This window comes from Lathamus discolor, chromosome 4 (genome assembly GCF_037157495.1).
Source record: "Lathamus discolor isolate bLatDis1 chromosome 4, bLatDis1.hap1, whole genome shotgun sequence".
NCBI lineage: Eukaryota > Metazoa > Chordata > Aves > Psittaciformes > Psittacidae > Lathamus > Lathamus discolor.
Window position 1 is genome coordinate 120240834 of NC_088887.1, and position 16330 is coordinate 120257163.

Here is a 16330-nt window from a genome sequence, read left to right on the forward strand (position 1 = left end):
TGGGGTCATTGCTGTTTTTCTGCAGTGGATCCTACTATAAGTTTTCATCTTATAGAAGGCAGGGGATATTTCTTACTTTGGGCTGCAAATGTTTTGCTGCTTTATTCAATGCTCTGGCTGTTTAATTAACTTGTGGGTGAAGTTTAAAGTGTCAGTCTAAAGCTATGAAGTGTGTGGTATTTATTCAATGAAGATGACTCTGTCCTTCCAGCAGAACCACAGGCAGATTCACTGTCTGAGGTTACTGATCCAAGGCTTTGCTTGCTTACTAGGTTGAAGATGCTTTGAAGAAGCAGGTTCTGAAATCAGTGCTGCTAGGTCCTCTATAATATCCTAAATATGGATAAAAGCAGGCTGTCCTCTGAGAAGCTCTTCTATTTTCCAAATCTGCCTGAGCAGAAAGACAGAAATGAAGAACTGGTGATGGATGTATGAGATTTGCAGTTATTTCTGTCCTCTGGTCATTGTTTATGATGTGAAGTTGGCTGGGTTTTCTGATTTTAATTCCTAAATGTTGATCAAGGGTGTCAACACTGCATAAACCATGGATTATAAATGAGATTTTGCTAATCAGAATGATTTGGGTTGGAAAGGACTTCAAGATCATCTAGTTCCAATCACCCTACCATGGGCATGGACGTCTCCCACTAGACCATGTGCCAACTGTATCCTGGGCTGCATCAAAAGGAGCGTGACCAGCAGGTCGAAGGAGGTGATCCTGCCCCTCTACTCTGCTCTCATGAGACCTCACCTGGAGCATTGTGTGCAGTTCTGGTGTCCTCAACATAAAAAGGACATGGAACTGCTGGAACAAGTCCAGAGGAGGCCACGAGGATGATCAGGGGACTGGAGCACCTCCCGTATGAAGACAGGCTGAGGAAGTTGGGGCTGTTCAGCCTGGAGAAGAGAAGGCTGTGTGGAGACCTCCTAGCAGCCTTCTGGTATCTGAAGGGGGCCTATAGGGATGCCAGAGAGGTGACATGGTCTAGAGTGAGGTGTCCCTGCCTATGACAGGGGGTTGGAACTATATGATCTTAAGGTTTTTTCCAACCTGAGCTATTCTGTGATTCTTTGGTGCCTGAGGCTTTGTGCAGCCTAGCCTTGAGCACTGCCAGTGATGGAGCATTCACAGCTTCCCTGGGCAACCCATTCCAGTGCCTCACCACCCTCACAGAAAAGAATTTCTTCCGTATATCTAACCTAAATCTCCCTTGCTTAAGTTTAAACCCATCACCCTTTGTCCTATTGATGCAGTCCCTGATGAAGAGTCCCTCTCCAGCATCTAGTCCTTAAATTATTTGTCCAGTCTATGCATTGTGTCCTCTCTGTGTTTTAGCAATCACACACTGAGCTGGATAATTCCTAGTTTGGTCACACACCTGTAGGGACCCAAAACTCTTTTGTCTAAAATTGACTGTGATTTAGCTCATGACACTTGATTGCAGTGTTCAGTGGGGAGGTTCATGGTGCTTCAAGCTTTTTGTTGGAAGTCCTATTTTTGGGATAAATCATGCCTCCTTGGAGATGTGCCTTCACAAACAGATGCAGAGCTGGAGGTTGCAATTTGTTGTCATAGAATCATAGAGTAGTTATGTAGCAGGATATTGTTGTATTTGAAAGGTTGAGATAACATGCTGAATTGTTCTGCAAGGTGCAGTGCAGGGATCAGAATTTGGGGTCTTCAGTGTACATCTGGATAATACTCTCTACTCTTGATGTCTGTGCCTGCTCTCCATTGCTTTCTATGGGATATGTCATAATGAATTGCAAAGAAACCCGCCACAGAAAACCCCAACAAACCCAAAAGTACCAGTCTGGAACTGTAAAGAGCCTTTAAAGAATTGTTACAGGGTTTGGAATGTGCTGCTGTATGAATGATTAAAATGCAGAAAGTTTGTTTGTCCTTTAGCTTTGCAGGGATCAGAATTGCGCTGAGATTTCTTTGCACTGTGTCAGTAATTTACCACTGCAGTTGAGAATACCATTGCACACAGCTCTCCTCAGTAACTGTGCTGAAATAGAACTAAAATTAGCTGCCTTTATGAAACTATTGCATTTAAAATCAGTAAAGAGCACCAGAACAGTGTGTCTGAATGACAGCTGGCAAGATCAAATCAAGGCAGTATTCTGTTTTCAGGTTAGTAAATCTCTCTAAATCCATGTTCTTACAGATGGACTTTGGGGTTGGCCAGCCTTAGGTCTGGATAGACAGAAGAATACTGAGGTAAGCAGAGGGCTTGAAGTGGCTATGTGACTCCCAACATTTCACTTACAATCTCTTTATGTTTTGCAAAGTAGGAGTATGAGGTGGGCTGAGTTTGGAGGTTCCCCTCTTATTTTCCAGGAGCCCATTTCAGCAAGTTTTAGTGTACAAGTCCACTTAAAAAGGTAATAAATAAACTCCCCTCAGGGTTTTTGTATACACTAAAGCCACACGTGGGTAAAAAAGTCCCCAAACTGTAAATGCTGAAGGGACGGGAGTGTGCAGGGGAAGAGTATCCTATTTACCCACCTTATTTATTCATCCTAAGGTTTATGGCTGCTGCTGGAGACAGGATGCTCGTGTAGATGAACTGACCTGACAGGACTCTGGAGTTTCTAGGGATATCAAACGACACTTCTATGGGCAAACCCTGCAGCACATGGGCCACTGCAGGCCCAAGCCAAACCACAGCTTGAGACAGAAGGCAAGCTCAAACCGTGCTCTAACTCTACAAGAGTTGAAATGTGGGCTTGGAGCCCTGTGCAGTGTGATGTGCCTTCAGGGATGTCCAGAGCAGGGAGGTGGTTTTCCTGTGTTCACTTGTTCTTTATTTCATCAGTCAAGCCTATGTGTATCACCATGGATGAGCTTTGGCTGAGTATTTTGGGGGATAGTATTCTGGACATACAGTTGCTCAGTTAGATTTGGTTTTGCCTTCATCCTGGCATGTGGAGTTTCGTTTCTGTTTGGTCAAGCATATCTTTTTCTGAGTCCAAGGTATCTTTTGGCAATGGCATTTCCAAATATTTTGGTACCAAGCAACTTGTTATGATGTTGTCCCTTTTCTTCCCCAGTTTGGATTCCAGTTCCTCTCCCTTGTAGCCAAAACAGGAGGCTGTCTGCCTTCCTGTTTGTCTGCATCATCTCTTGCCAACACTGTCACAATCTGCCCTTCAGGATACCACTGATTATTTGCGTGTAAAGCTCTTGTGGAAAAGCTTGGAAGTGCAGAAGAATCATAGAGTGGTTGGGTTGGAAGGGACCTTAAAGCTTACCCAGTTCCAACCCCTGCCACAGGCAGGGACCCCTTCCACTGGAGCAGCTTGCTCCAAGCCCCTGTGTCCAACCTGGCCTTGAGCACTGCCAGGGATGGGGCAGCCACAGCTTCTCTGGGCACCCTGTGCCAGCGCCTCAGCACCCTCACAGGGAAGAGCTTCTGCCTAAGAGCTCATCTCAGTCTCCCCTCTGGCAGGTCAAAGCCATTCCCCTTGGCCTGTCCCTACAGGCCCTTGCCCAAAGCCCCTCTCCAGGTTTCCTGTAGCCCCTTTAGGCACTGGAGCTGCTCTGAGGTCTCTCCTGAAGGAGCCTTTTCCAGGCTGCCCCAGCCCAGCTCTCTCAGCCTGGCTCCCGAGCAGAGCTGCTCCAGCCCTTGCAGGATGTCCATGGCCTCCTCTGGATTGGAAGGGAGTCTGTTGCTGTCAAAGGGAGAGGGTGCTGATGCAGACCCTGTCTCTGTGCTGTAATAACCCCATAGTACATTGGTCCTTGGTAGATGCACTGAGAGGTCTTGGAAGTATCTGTTGAGCAGCTTTTAGAAGTGCTGAGTTTATGCTTGCAGTCACTGTGAGATACTAATAAAAATAGTGTTTGGACCCAAATGCTTGTTTCTGTTGCCTGAGCGGTTTATGTTGTAACACTACCTTCAAAATTGCCTATAAGCTGTGGAAATTCTTCAGTTTGGCAGCTGCCTCTGTTGCTTTCTTTTTATCGTGCCCTTTCTTTTAGAGGAGTCTTAATCCTTACAGCAGGCATGTTTTGGTAGGGCAGAGCTAAGATTGAATGTAGCTTTTGTTTCATAGTGTAGACTAAGTTGTTTTTGGCATTTGAATTGCACTTAAGTAACATAAATTGTTTGATAAACAGCATGAAGTGTGATATTGCTGTGGTTAAAATGGAGCTAGGGCTGAATGTGACAGCTCGTTCAGCATTCTTATTCATTGCATTTAGCGTGGCAAACAGCTAGTTGATTGCTTTGGAAGCACTGCAGATGACAGTGGGAACACTGACCATGTTACATGTGGGACTGCTCCCAGTCTTCACTGACCTCAGCAGGCTTCAAGCCTTGCCCCTCATAAGTATTGTGATGTATGTCATTGATTTTAGAGACTGTAGTGCTGTAGTTGAGATGAGTCTGGTGCTCCTCAGAATTAGTGATGGTTTAACTGAAGCTGCCAAAAGGCAGTGCTAATTCACAAAATAAAGAGCAACAATTTGTTGCTCAGTTTTGTTATCATGTGGATTTGCTGTATTGTAAGGTACCTACTAGGGATGGGTCTGGCAGCTCTGTAATGTTATGTGGCTGAGTTCAACCCCTGCATTTGTGGTTTTGGTGTGTCGGATATTGCACTTACTGAACAAAACTGGTCTTAGAGCAAATTCTGTTTGAGCTGACTTTGGATAAAGCGAATGTAAATTGAGTTCCTCTTTAGCTTTTATAGCAGCCAGCTCCAGGAGAAGACTTGAGCTACTCTTACTGGCATTCCTTAAGAGCTGAGAAAGGAAAGGTAGGGACTGATGAATAACTACACTCTATTGCTGCCCCTTGCTGAAGGGGAGAGTTATGATTGGTTATGATATTTAGGCTCCTCCAAGGTTTTGGGATCATTTTCTTTCTCTGTCTTGCTGTAAGTGATGCAGATTTACCCTCCTGCCCCACAACTTGCCTGGCTGATGGGAGGTACTGTGTAGACATCTGCTTTTGCCAACTCTCTTGTGGTATCCATGTTCTAATTATTCCTCTTTGGAATTCCTCTTTGGGCACACACTGCTGGTGTGTGCCCCTGTGCAGACAGCACCCCGGCTCTTCTAGCACTGAGCCGTGCAGTTAGGCCCTGGAGTCTGATTTTGGAGCTGCCAATGCACATGCCTGCAGCAGCTGAACACTTGGTGCTGTCCTACATGGGAGAAGCCCTGCCTGTATCCATCTCTGAGTAAATGCCATGCAGGAGATTGTCCTGCTTTGTTGTTGGTTGGGTTTTAGCAATGAATCAGGAAGCTAAGAAGCAAATGGTTATTTTAATTATCCTTGGGCTTCTGGATCCAGAAATATGTTGGCAAAGCCTAGGAGACAAGTCAGACTGAAAACACAGAGGTTTTCCTTTGTATCTTCCTTTTCCTGTCACTGTCACTTATTTTTTCTCTCTTTTCCTCCCTGCTACCAAACCTTGAACAGCCTATTATAGCTTTTACCCAAATAAATTCTTGTGGGACAGACTGAGCTTCAATGCTGTTGTGAGCAGGTCAGACAGGCCTCAATGCTTGGGGGAGAATAAACACTGTGCTGTAATTCCCTCTTTCAATCGAAGGCTTAGCACAACAGCAAACTTGACTGCTTTCAGCTTCTAATGAGCTCTGGTAGAGATGCTGAGCGTGGTTTTGATTTTTAAGCTCCTCTTTGAAGCCCAGGGGTGACACTTGCTATCTGGCTCCCCAAACAACGTGACATTTTGATAAACGACTTCTGCGTTGTCAGCCTAATACAATATCTTCCTTTTAAAAATGTTTTAAATGGCAGAGCTTTTTATAGCTCTGCAGCTGCCAAACACAAAACTCGGACATAAACTGAACAGACTGACAAAGAAAATAACACCGGCGCAGACGTTTGCTGCGTATCAACATTATCTGCTTAACTTCACTCTGCAGCTCTGTTGCACATAGATCCTTCTTCAACACATGGAACGATGGAACTGAAACAGATTTTCAGTGTATTTCTGTACTGTATATAAAAAAGATCAGCTCCACATTTTAGGGGTTGGTTTTTTTCTGTGTCTAACTTCTAAAGTGATGTGTGTTTTGTAGTACGTCCATATGGATTAGCTCTGTTCAGCCTCATAAAACATGTAGTTAAGGCTTGACTGTGTTTCTCAACGTAGGAAGGAATTAGTTATTTCAAACCCAGCAGTGCTGTGTTCTCCTGCACAAGACGTCTTGAACTTTAACTCTTTGGCTTGGCTCGTGGATTTGTCACTTTGCCTAGTGGTTAAATTTATGATGGAAACCATTAAACTCTGTTTAATCTTCATTTGAAGGGCTTGATGTTGAAGCTGCAGGTAATTTTAGCTGTGATTAGCTGCAAATGAGAGAGTGGATTATACATGCCAAATCCTGTCATTTTTGGAAATGTTCAGGTTATTAAGAGTTTGTCAAGATGGTCTAAGCATGTAGAGCAGAGCAGGGGCTGGAGGGAGAGAGATGTGTTTTATTAGGCCAGGGGAAATAGAAGTAAACCCAGGGATTTTAATGTTTGCAGCTCTTCTTCTTGCAGCTCGATGTTTTTATGTCCCCAACTAGATGAGTTGGTCCAAGCAACAAAAAACCCACCCAAAGCCCAAACCTTTCCCTGTTAGACATTGCCCACCTCACAGGCAATTAGGTGCCTTCATGTTGCCATTTGTGTTTGTAGCTAATTGCTGGGAAAAAAACAACTGTGCCTGTAAATCAGATCTTTGGATTAAAATTATTGGAGAGTAAAGGCCCTTTTCTCCCCTAATACTGTATCAAGGATTCTAGATCTAGCAGTCATAGAATCGTAGAATAGTTAGGGTTGGAAAGGACCTTAAGATCATCCAGTTCCAACCCCCCTGCCATGGGCAGGGACACCTCACACTAAACCATGTCACCCAAATGACAATAAAATGAGGCAAGTAATAAATAATACTTGCTGCAGTGCTGAGTCTGTGGAATAATGGGAACAAAGGTCCTTTCCACCCCTGACCGTTCGATGATTCTGCAATTAGTGCATTAGTGCTAAACTTGATAATTTAGCAGCTCAGATGGTTTCTGGGTGAGACACACAGTTTGCACAAGAGGATTAGGCTGGGAAAGTTGGGGCCGTTCAGCCTGGAGAAGAGAAGGCTGCGTGGAGACCTCATAGCAGCCTTCCAGTATCTGAAGGGGGCCTATAGGGATGCTGGGGAGGGACTCTTCATTAGCAACTGTAGTGATAGGACAAGGGGTGATGGGTACAAACCTAAACAGGGGAAGTTCAGGTTAGATATAAGGAAGTTCTTTACTGTAAGGGTGGTGAGGCACTGGAATGGGTTGCCTGGGGAGGTTGTGAATGCTCCATCCCTGGCAGTGTTCAAGGCCAGGCTGGACACAGCCTTGGGTGAGATGGTTTAGTGTGAGGTGTCCTTGCCTATGGCAGGGGGTTGGAACTGAATGGTCTTAAGGTCTTTTCCAACCCAAACCATTCTATATTTCTATGATCTCAAAGTGTTTGAAGTGATGAGGATGCTGGGAAGAAGAACTGAGAACATGTCTTCCCCCAGTGCCTAGCAGATGGCTTGGCTTGATGGTGAAAGTGATGGAAAGCAAGGATAAATGTGACCATGTGCTCCAGGAAGGTGGGTCTACAGAAAGCTTTCCAAACATATGTTAATGCTGATGGTAACACAGAGTGGCTTGTGGTTGGTGTCTGCTGCTTTAAACCCCCCAGTGAATTTGCTTACGCTGGTGTCTTACAAACTTTGGGGATGGGGCTTTGAGCAGTGTGGTCTAGTGGAAAGTGTCTCTGCCCGTGGCAGGGGGTTGGTACTGGATGAGCTTTTGTTTCTGGACTGAATGGACTGAAGATCCATTCCAGTCCAAACCATTCTGTGGTTCTGTGAAACACAAACTTGGTTGATCAGAGGTAAAAATTTGGGGTTTTTCGCCAGTTTGGATTTCTGTGCACATGCCCCTGGGACTTGTTTCTCATTGCCCACATGCAGCAGATTCCTCTCAGCTTTGGTAAACTGCCCAGGTTGTGATGTGCAGCAGTGTTTATTAGAAGGAGACGCATGTGAGATGCCTTTTCCTCCATGTGCTGATGCCAGCAGCTTTCACTGGCTTATGTCTATGGGAAAAAATAATGCCTGCGACAGCACAGAGGTTTCCCTGCACATTGCTGTTGGGTTTCTGAGGGCCAGCAGAGGCTTAAGCACTGGGAGGCTCTCTGCTGATTTCAGTCAACTTTGCATCAAGCCTTTTGAGGATTCAGGAATAAGCAGTTCCATCGTTCGAGATCGTTTGATCACAAAAGGATGAGATTAAAGGTAGCAAGATGGCGGAATTTCACATTGTACTCTGTTCATGGGGAGTAATTAAAATGAAAGCATATGTGAAAAATTGCTTAAGCCAGCAATTTCAAAGCAAAAATGGATTATGCCAATATCATCCATTTCAACTGATAGAGAATCCCATGAAGGCTCCAGCTGCTTCCATAGTTATGTGTTCCAGAAATCAAAAGTGCTTTTTAGTCCTGTCTGGTTTAGCATCATCTGTCCAAGCTCATTCATCTTCCGTATGAACTTGGAGAGACTGCTCAGGGATGCCTTTCTCATGCCAGAAGCTGTCCTCTGGCACGCAGAAGAGCTGGACTTGTGCGCAAGAGCTGTTGAAGGCAAAGTGGGGGCACTGAGTGGGATACCTTGGAGAGCTTAAAGCTGCTCTGGAGAGTTCTTGTAGCTTCATAGAAGTTCCAAAAGTGCCTTTGAATTGTGACCTTCCAGATGTTCCCTGGTCAAGGGTGACTGGGATTATGAAACAAGAATGAATGCATGACTGATGCTTGCTGAAACTGGGCCACCCTCCCTAAAGGCAAGTAATTGTTTGGGGTTTACTGTAACTGTAATGTTAGCTGTATTTGAAGTTATAAGATAGCGAAGTAATTTCTCACATAAATAGAAGTGATGCAAATGTGCTGGAAAGCCGCAGCAAAAGTCTGGCTGCTGCTAAAGAATAGGTTTGGTTTTGGCCATTTACAACAAGTTAATTGCATTTTAAAGATAAGCTTTAATGGATTTGGCAGTGAGAATGAAACCGTAACCAGATCGTGTTGTTTTGTACCAGTGCCTTTCAGGTTTCCCTGCAAGGTCAAATGTCCTGTTGATGGGCAGCTGGGCTGCTTTGCTCTTAGGAATGCAAGTGGTGGAGTTGCAGAATGAGTTTCTCACTGAAGCCAAGTATCAAAGTGTCAGAGTCCAGCAGTTTCACTTCCTGTGAAGCTGGAAACCCCTGTAGCCTTCATTAGGGTTTCCTGCAGGGAAGGAGGGATATGAATCTTGTTTGACTCACAGAACCATAATATTTGCACTGCAGTTTGTAACAGCGAGCAAGAAGTTTTCAATTAGTATATCCCGAGGAACAGCAGATTCAGTGAAGAGGAGGCTTTTAATGTTTAATTTTTGACAGAGAATAAATAAAGCAGCTCCCAGGACCTTCAGTGTTCCACAGGGTTGGAAAAGGGAGGAAGAGCGGTGAACGTGGTTACATATCTATGAGGAAGCAAGGAGCAGCTGAAACCATTCTCAAGTCTTAATGTCTTTGCTTGGCATCATCATAATGTAACCTCTGAACTGTGGTACTGTAGCACTGTATTAAGCGTGCTTGTAGGAGGCATGAATTTCAGTCTTGTTCATAAGTCCCTTGGTCAGTTCACCACTGGTTTGAATTTCCTAGTGGTGCAAATGTTTTCTCAAACTCTAAGCTGGTTGCAATGAACCCTGATTTGGGGCCCAAACCAAATTTGCTTGAAGTCCTGTGAGCCTCTTCCCTTTCATAGAATCAAAGAATCATAGAATGGTTTGGGTTGGGAAGGACCTTAAGATCATCCACTTCCTACCCCCCTGCCACAGGCAGGGACGCCTCAGTTTCATAGTAATTTCAGGTTCATAGTAATTTCATACTATGGGAAATGCTTTCTATCTCTTAAAAAGAGGCTTCAACCTTAACTTTGAGGCACCATTGCTTTTTCCTATCCAGGCAGAAGAGTGCTATGAGGAGAGGGAAGGCTCTCAGGCTGAGGAGCCTCTGGGATATGAGAGTTTCCAGATCTGTGGTGTGCACAGTGGTGGGATCATCAGTATCACTGTGCATTGCAGGTATTCCTCATCTGTGTTCTGGGTGAGGTGGACCATATATCTGGGCATCCAGCAGCTGCTTTGCGTGTAGTCTGTACGTATGCAGAGTCTGATTGTCTTTTGGATGCATTGGATTTACTGTCCACCTGCACATCAGCACTGCACATAAAACTGTAGCTTTGAGCTAACTTCTGGACTTTCAGAAATCCTGGGGCAATGACCAAAGTCTTTGCCTTTTTCCCCAAGGAAAAGGATCAAGGTGGAAACAAGAGGGCATGCCTTGAGATACCAGTATGTGAGACAGCAGATCTCATTCTTCAGAGAAGACATCTCTATATTGGGTAATTCACCCGACAAATATGAGGTGAAGAAAAAGGGTACTAGAAGTTGTAAAGATGCTTATTTATTGCTCTACAAATAAGAAACATCTCTATTATCTAGAGTACACCACTTAGGTTTAAAATCTCCAGCTTGAGCCTGAAGTGGAGACTAAGTTTACTTTCTCAGTCCAGTGAGTTAGACAATGTTTAGACACATCATCCCTGGCTGTGGTTGCCAGAGTGTGGCAAAATATAGGAACTGTTGAGTTTGAACATCAAGACTTGGGGAAAAAAAGAAACCAGTGTGACTGGGAGAAATACTTGTGGTTTGTTATTTCATATTCTTGATTCTTGGAGGCCTTCACCACATAATGCAATTTTCAAGGCATGTGTCATTCAGCTTCTGGTCCTCTTTAATGAGATTCATTCAGGCATTCAAGCTGTCCTACACACTTGCTGCATTACAGCTAACAGTTTGGAGCTCCATTGTGTTTCTTACCAAGAGGTTGTGGAAGGCAGTTTCTGAATCACTGATAGACGTTCATGTAAGGATTGGGCAGTCATGGGCATCACGTTGGCATTTTACAACTCACATTTAGCTTTGGAGTGCTCTTTTGAGGCAGGGAAATGGTTATTCTCACTTCAGTGGGGAGCTGGATTTAACTTGCCCAAGGTAATATGGGACATCTGTGGCTGACCAAGTGATGGAACACTGGTCTCTCCAAATTAATCCCCTAACCGTTCACCCAGCATACCCATTTGCTCTCCTGTCTTATCGTAGCATCCTTTATCTGTCCCGACAATGATCTCAACCACAGCCTGTTAGAAATGCGGTATATCAACTGCTATATCCCACAAATTGTGGTGTCTAATGCATGCCATCAAATAGGTATTGTTTTATAAAATGAAAAGCATTTTGTGAAATGTTTCCAAAAGCTATGCACAAGAAAGTTTTTTTTTTTAATGCTTTTCCATTAATATGCTTAATCACTTACATTTCCTGGTGTTATTGTGTACCAGTTCAAACCTTTCCGTCACCCTGTGTATACGTTACAGATGCCAGTACCTGTAATCTTGAGGTAATTGCCTTGTCTACATTATGAAAGCAATAATTCAAAGAGAACCACAACAGGGTAAATATTTAGGCTTAAAGCTTGTGGGCCACAGGTCCAGGTGTGATGTGTGGTCCCCCTGTGGCTGCTGCCTCAGCATCTGATTAGACAGATGCTTCAATCAGTGATTTCTTAGAAACCAAGATCACTGGCCTGACTTTCCTCTCATTTTACTTCATGACACCTTCCAGCAAATGTCTAGGACTAGATCCAAAGCAGATTGAATTTGATGGGAAGCAAATGAGTAATTACAGCCTTTTGCAGCAAAGTATTCAAACTTGCAGCCTTATTAGTTTCATATTGTTTAAGTGCTTTGCTGAACTAGGGCATAGGGTTTTAATTTAGTATCCCACTGCTGTAAGACTGAATGCCTTCTGGCCAAAGCCTGTATCCGAGGAGTGGCTTTGAGGGAGTGCTGTTGGGCTGTAAGCAAATTGTGATAGACTTCTGCTCTGTATTCACAAGAAAGAGAAGCAAAAATAAAAGCCAATAATGTATGTGCGTTATTGAGTACCACATAGAAGAAAACCAACTGCAAAAATTAAATGAACGTGCAGGAGGAGGTTCAGACAGCTTGTTGTATCTCCAGTTGGGATTTCCTTTATTAAGCGCAGCCACTTCAGGTGTTAAAACTTCTGAATGAATAAATTTGCTCTCGGCTTTACCCTGCTGAGGTCACAAGGGCTTCTTTTTCATTCAGTCCCTTTCCTCCTTCAGGTTAAAAAAAGGAGGAGCAGAAGAGTAGTGGATGAAAGAAAAGGAAAATCTTGAAGCAGTGTGACAGACCCTTCTATTGGTGATGGATTTAGATTCTACGTTCTTTAATGCTGGTGTAGGAGTTTGACCTGTCCTTCCCATGTACTATGCAGTCACTGAGCAGTTTGATTACAGTATGATTGAATATACACAGTAAGGGTGCTTGAAGACAGGGTCTGCCTCCAAGCTGTGGGCAGCAAACCTCTTCTCCTCCCTAAATAGCTGGATGTTAGATCTTGGTTCACTTTGTGCAAAAGTACATATTCCAATACATTCGCTATTCTGGTTCACAATTCCTTTGTCCCAGCTCCCTCGTTCCTAGGTTGGGGAAGTTAAGGGATAAAAAGCAAAGTGTAGCAGTAACAAAGAGCATAGTGAGGATTACCCGTAAGGTAGAGAAAAAGGGATGAAACCCCGCAGCCATGCCAGACTTGGGCTCTCTTCTCCATACCAGGCACCTCTGAAAGCAAAAATTCTATGTATTTCTTGAAAAGAAAACTGAGATCAGCACCACTGTGTAAGTGTTTGGGGTTTGATCCCACTGGTCTTTAGATGTAGTGGTCATAGTCAAGTGGAATCATAGGATCATGTAAGGTTTGGGTTGGAAGGGACTTTAAAGCTTATCCAGTTCCAACCCCCTGCCATGGGCAGGGACACCTTCTGCTAGAGCAGGTTGCTCCAAGCCTCGTCCAATCTGGCTTTGAACACTGCCAGGGATGGGGCAGCCACAGCTTTTGTGTTGCCTCACCCTCGCAGGGAAGAATTTCTTCCTGTCTTCTCGATCCATACAGAAAGACATGTGACAGCAGGGTCAGGATGATGTGCAAATTCTGAGATCTGGTGGGAATTCAGTGGTAGAAAGGTTGGTGACTGACATGAATGTGGGTGACCAGACCTGTGTGGACCATACTGTGTGAGCATGGATTTTCAGTGAGGACAAAAATAAACCCGGAATGTTTGCTTCATGCTGAGTCTCAGCAATGCTGCTCCAACAAGAACATAGTTCAGAAGTTGTTGGCTTTTGGAAACAACTGATTTTCTTTTCTTTTTAATGTCTCTAAGTTATTCAGGTAACCTCAAGCTTTGCAGAACTCCTTGGTTTTGTCTGGGGAGAAAAAGGCTTGGGGAAGCATCAGGGCGACTCCTAGGCAGAAATTTGGACCAAGACCAGCATAATGGAATAGTGAGGGATCTGCTTCTACAAACTTACATGTAATAGGAAGCTTATTAAAATGTGCAACTGCAGGGGCACCCCTCTGTACTTATCACAGTGCCTTAGTCTGAAGTGAGATTTCTGTAGATACAAACACATATCCCCAACAATGTAGGATTGGAGCAACTTTAGTATAATTTGGATACTCATCAAAGTAGAACCTTGCTTGAAATTTGTCTGAAACTGCCTCCCCCCCCCCCATAAGCAGTCATATGCATGTGGCTAGGCCTAGATTTTTGGCAGAATCTCACTCCTTTATTGCGAGTCCTAATTCACCCCTGCTGTTCTCTGAAATGAAAACCTTCTGATTCTCCTGCAGGACGAGGCATTGCTACTGCCATCTGCAAAACATCGACATCCACATCAGGCTAAAATCACTCTGACCTCTCAGCGTATGATGACTTCTAAAGAATGTCCAAAAGCATCTCTATATCTTTATATTGAACAGTGAAGTTAAGAGACTGAATATGTACTGACGTGTAACCAGTTTGTTAGGTGGGCACCAGTTAATTTATGGTGCTTCTCAGCAGCCACTAATTCATACTTCAGCTTCTGCATTCTAGTGGTGGACAAATGGCATTTATCTACTTTGTACTAACCAACTATTTTGTGCACTTCTGTATTTTTACAATTAAAAACATTTCTGTGAAGTAATAACAGCTTTCGGGTGCTGAGTTTGAATAGTACACTCTGGATGTGTTTGCATAAGCCACCTTTTTTAGAGCTCTCCTTTATTGAATGTTGGATGTAGATTGTGACAAGAAATGCTTAGGAAATGCATTCACAGCTTCAAGCTGCTTTCTGTGGATAATCTGTAACACTTGAGAATAGTGTGAACGATTCGATGCTGTTAGTATAACCTTATTTTGAATGACATACATGTCAGAAAGGGTTTTTAATGTAACTGAGAGGTTTTTTATCATCAGGAGTTGCAGATAAGGAGATGAGAAGCAAAATCTCTGTTCCGTAATAAAATGAAGAGTGATAGCAAGAGTAATTTTATGTGTTGCTTGTGTTTATATTGTACTTGGGCTGGCTTGGAGGAGCCCAGGTCCTGGTTCTGTCTGTCCATTTATCTTTGTAAGCAGCCCAGTGTACGTCTGTGAATGTAAAAGACCCTTCTGCAGACCCTTTCAGGAAGAATCCCAGCCTGGTTTGTGTTGGAAGGGACCTTAAAGCTCATCCAGTTCCAACCCCCTGCCATGGGCAGGGACACCTTCCACTAGAGCAGCTTGCTCCAAGCCCCTGTGTCCAACCTGGCCTTGAACACTGCCAGGGATGGGGCAGCCATAGCTTCTCTGGGCACCCTGTGCCAGCGCCTCAGCACCCTCACAGGGAAGAGCTTCTGCCTAAGAGCTCATCTCAGTCTCCTCTCTGTAAGGTTAAAGCCATTCCCCTTGGCCTGTCCTTACAGGCCCTCCAAAGCCCCTCTCCAGATTTCTTGTAGCTTCTTTAGGCACTGGGAGCTGCTTTAAAGTCTTCTCTTAAGGAGCCTCCTCTTGTCCAGGCTGACCCAGCCCAGCTCTCTCAGCCTGGCTCCATCCGATACAATTAGGAAGACTTCAGGAAAACATGTGATTCGAATTTGGATGGAGGATTTTCCATTAGAAATATCTGTTTGTCTTCACTGTTTTTTCTTCACTCTGTTTGCTTCAGCAGACATCAGGGGTTGGTGGTATGATGGTGTTAAAAGAGATGTTTGTAGCCTCCATATAAAGCTCTTGGGGAAATGGTGGCATAAGCTTTTTGAAGGTGGTTGGAGCTTTCTGTGTGTGTGATATCCAGCAAGACTGTAGCTTGACCTCTACAATCAAAATCAAATCTGATGTATTAACAGTCTCAGCATCCAGGTAGTTTGCCAGATCTCAACTGCTTTGTGATCCCCAGCAGCCTTCCTTGGACTCCTAATTGACATCTGCATCCTGCTGACACTCATTTAAAGCACAGCTGATGGGCTGCTTTGCCACGTGAGCTAGTCTCAATGACATTATTAAATGTTGGCATTCCTAATGTGGTTATGGTCTCCTAATATGGGCTTTGCGGCTCGAGGCTGTTGCTGTCTCATGGAACACTTGAGTCAACACTTTCTGTGAATGGGGCTACTTTAAACGTTGTGTTGTTCTGGATTCCTGCTGATGTAAAAACTCCAGAAACCCCAAATGGCTTACATCAGACGTAGGCAGTACCTGTACTAACAAATGAAACATACCCATAACCATTTTTTGCAACTAAAGCCAGTTTCCACTTAGAGACTGGTGTATGAGTCCCCATACGAACCACTTCTGGATAGAATCATGGAATGGTTTGGGTTGAAGGGGCCTTCAACCAGTTCCAACCCCCTGCCATGGGCAAGGACACTTTCCACTAGAGCAGGTTGCTTCAAGCCCTGTCCAAGCTGGTCTTGAACACTTCCATGGGTAGAAGTAGAGTTTCTTTTGGAGCACGATCTATAATTCTATTTTTAAAATACAATATATGCAAAGGCACTTCATATTGCCTTGCTGTTCCTAATGATGTACCTCAGGTGTGCTATTATGTCTCTTTCTGTTGCTTTGGATGTGCAAATTATCAATTACTCCATGTTTTTATCTTTTTTTGTGTGGCAGTGTCTTGCTTTGGTAAGACTTACAAAGTGGTGGCCAAAAGCTTAGAATATACACAAGTGAAGTGACCCCTTTGAGCATCAGCACAGCTCCGCTTCCCCAGACCTCTGTGCCTGTAAATCCAGTGTGGTCTCTATGCCAGCTGCTTGCTGGTATTTACAGTGGTCCGCAGCAGAGTTAGAGCTGAAGACCTCTTGTGCAACACACAGGGATTTCCCACCC

General features: G+C 44.2%; 1 protein-coding gene across 3 annotated transcripts in view; it reads left to right on the plus strand.

Moving 5' to 3' along the window:
* Positions 1-16330, plus strand: part of ME3 (malic enzyme 3) — a 114971-nt gene that overhangs the window by 2762 nt on the left and 95879 nt on the right. Inside the window, exon 2 of one of the 3 annotated variants that reach the window (XM_065678802.1) lies at positions 2172-2224. The exons of the other annotated variants lie outside the window; for them this stretch is intronic. The gene's annotated coding sequence lies outside the window, so the exon portion shown is untranslated. The remainder of the gene's footprint in view (positions 1-2171; positions 2225-16330) is intronic. 3 annotated transcript variants of the gene reach the window in all.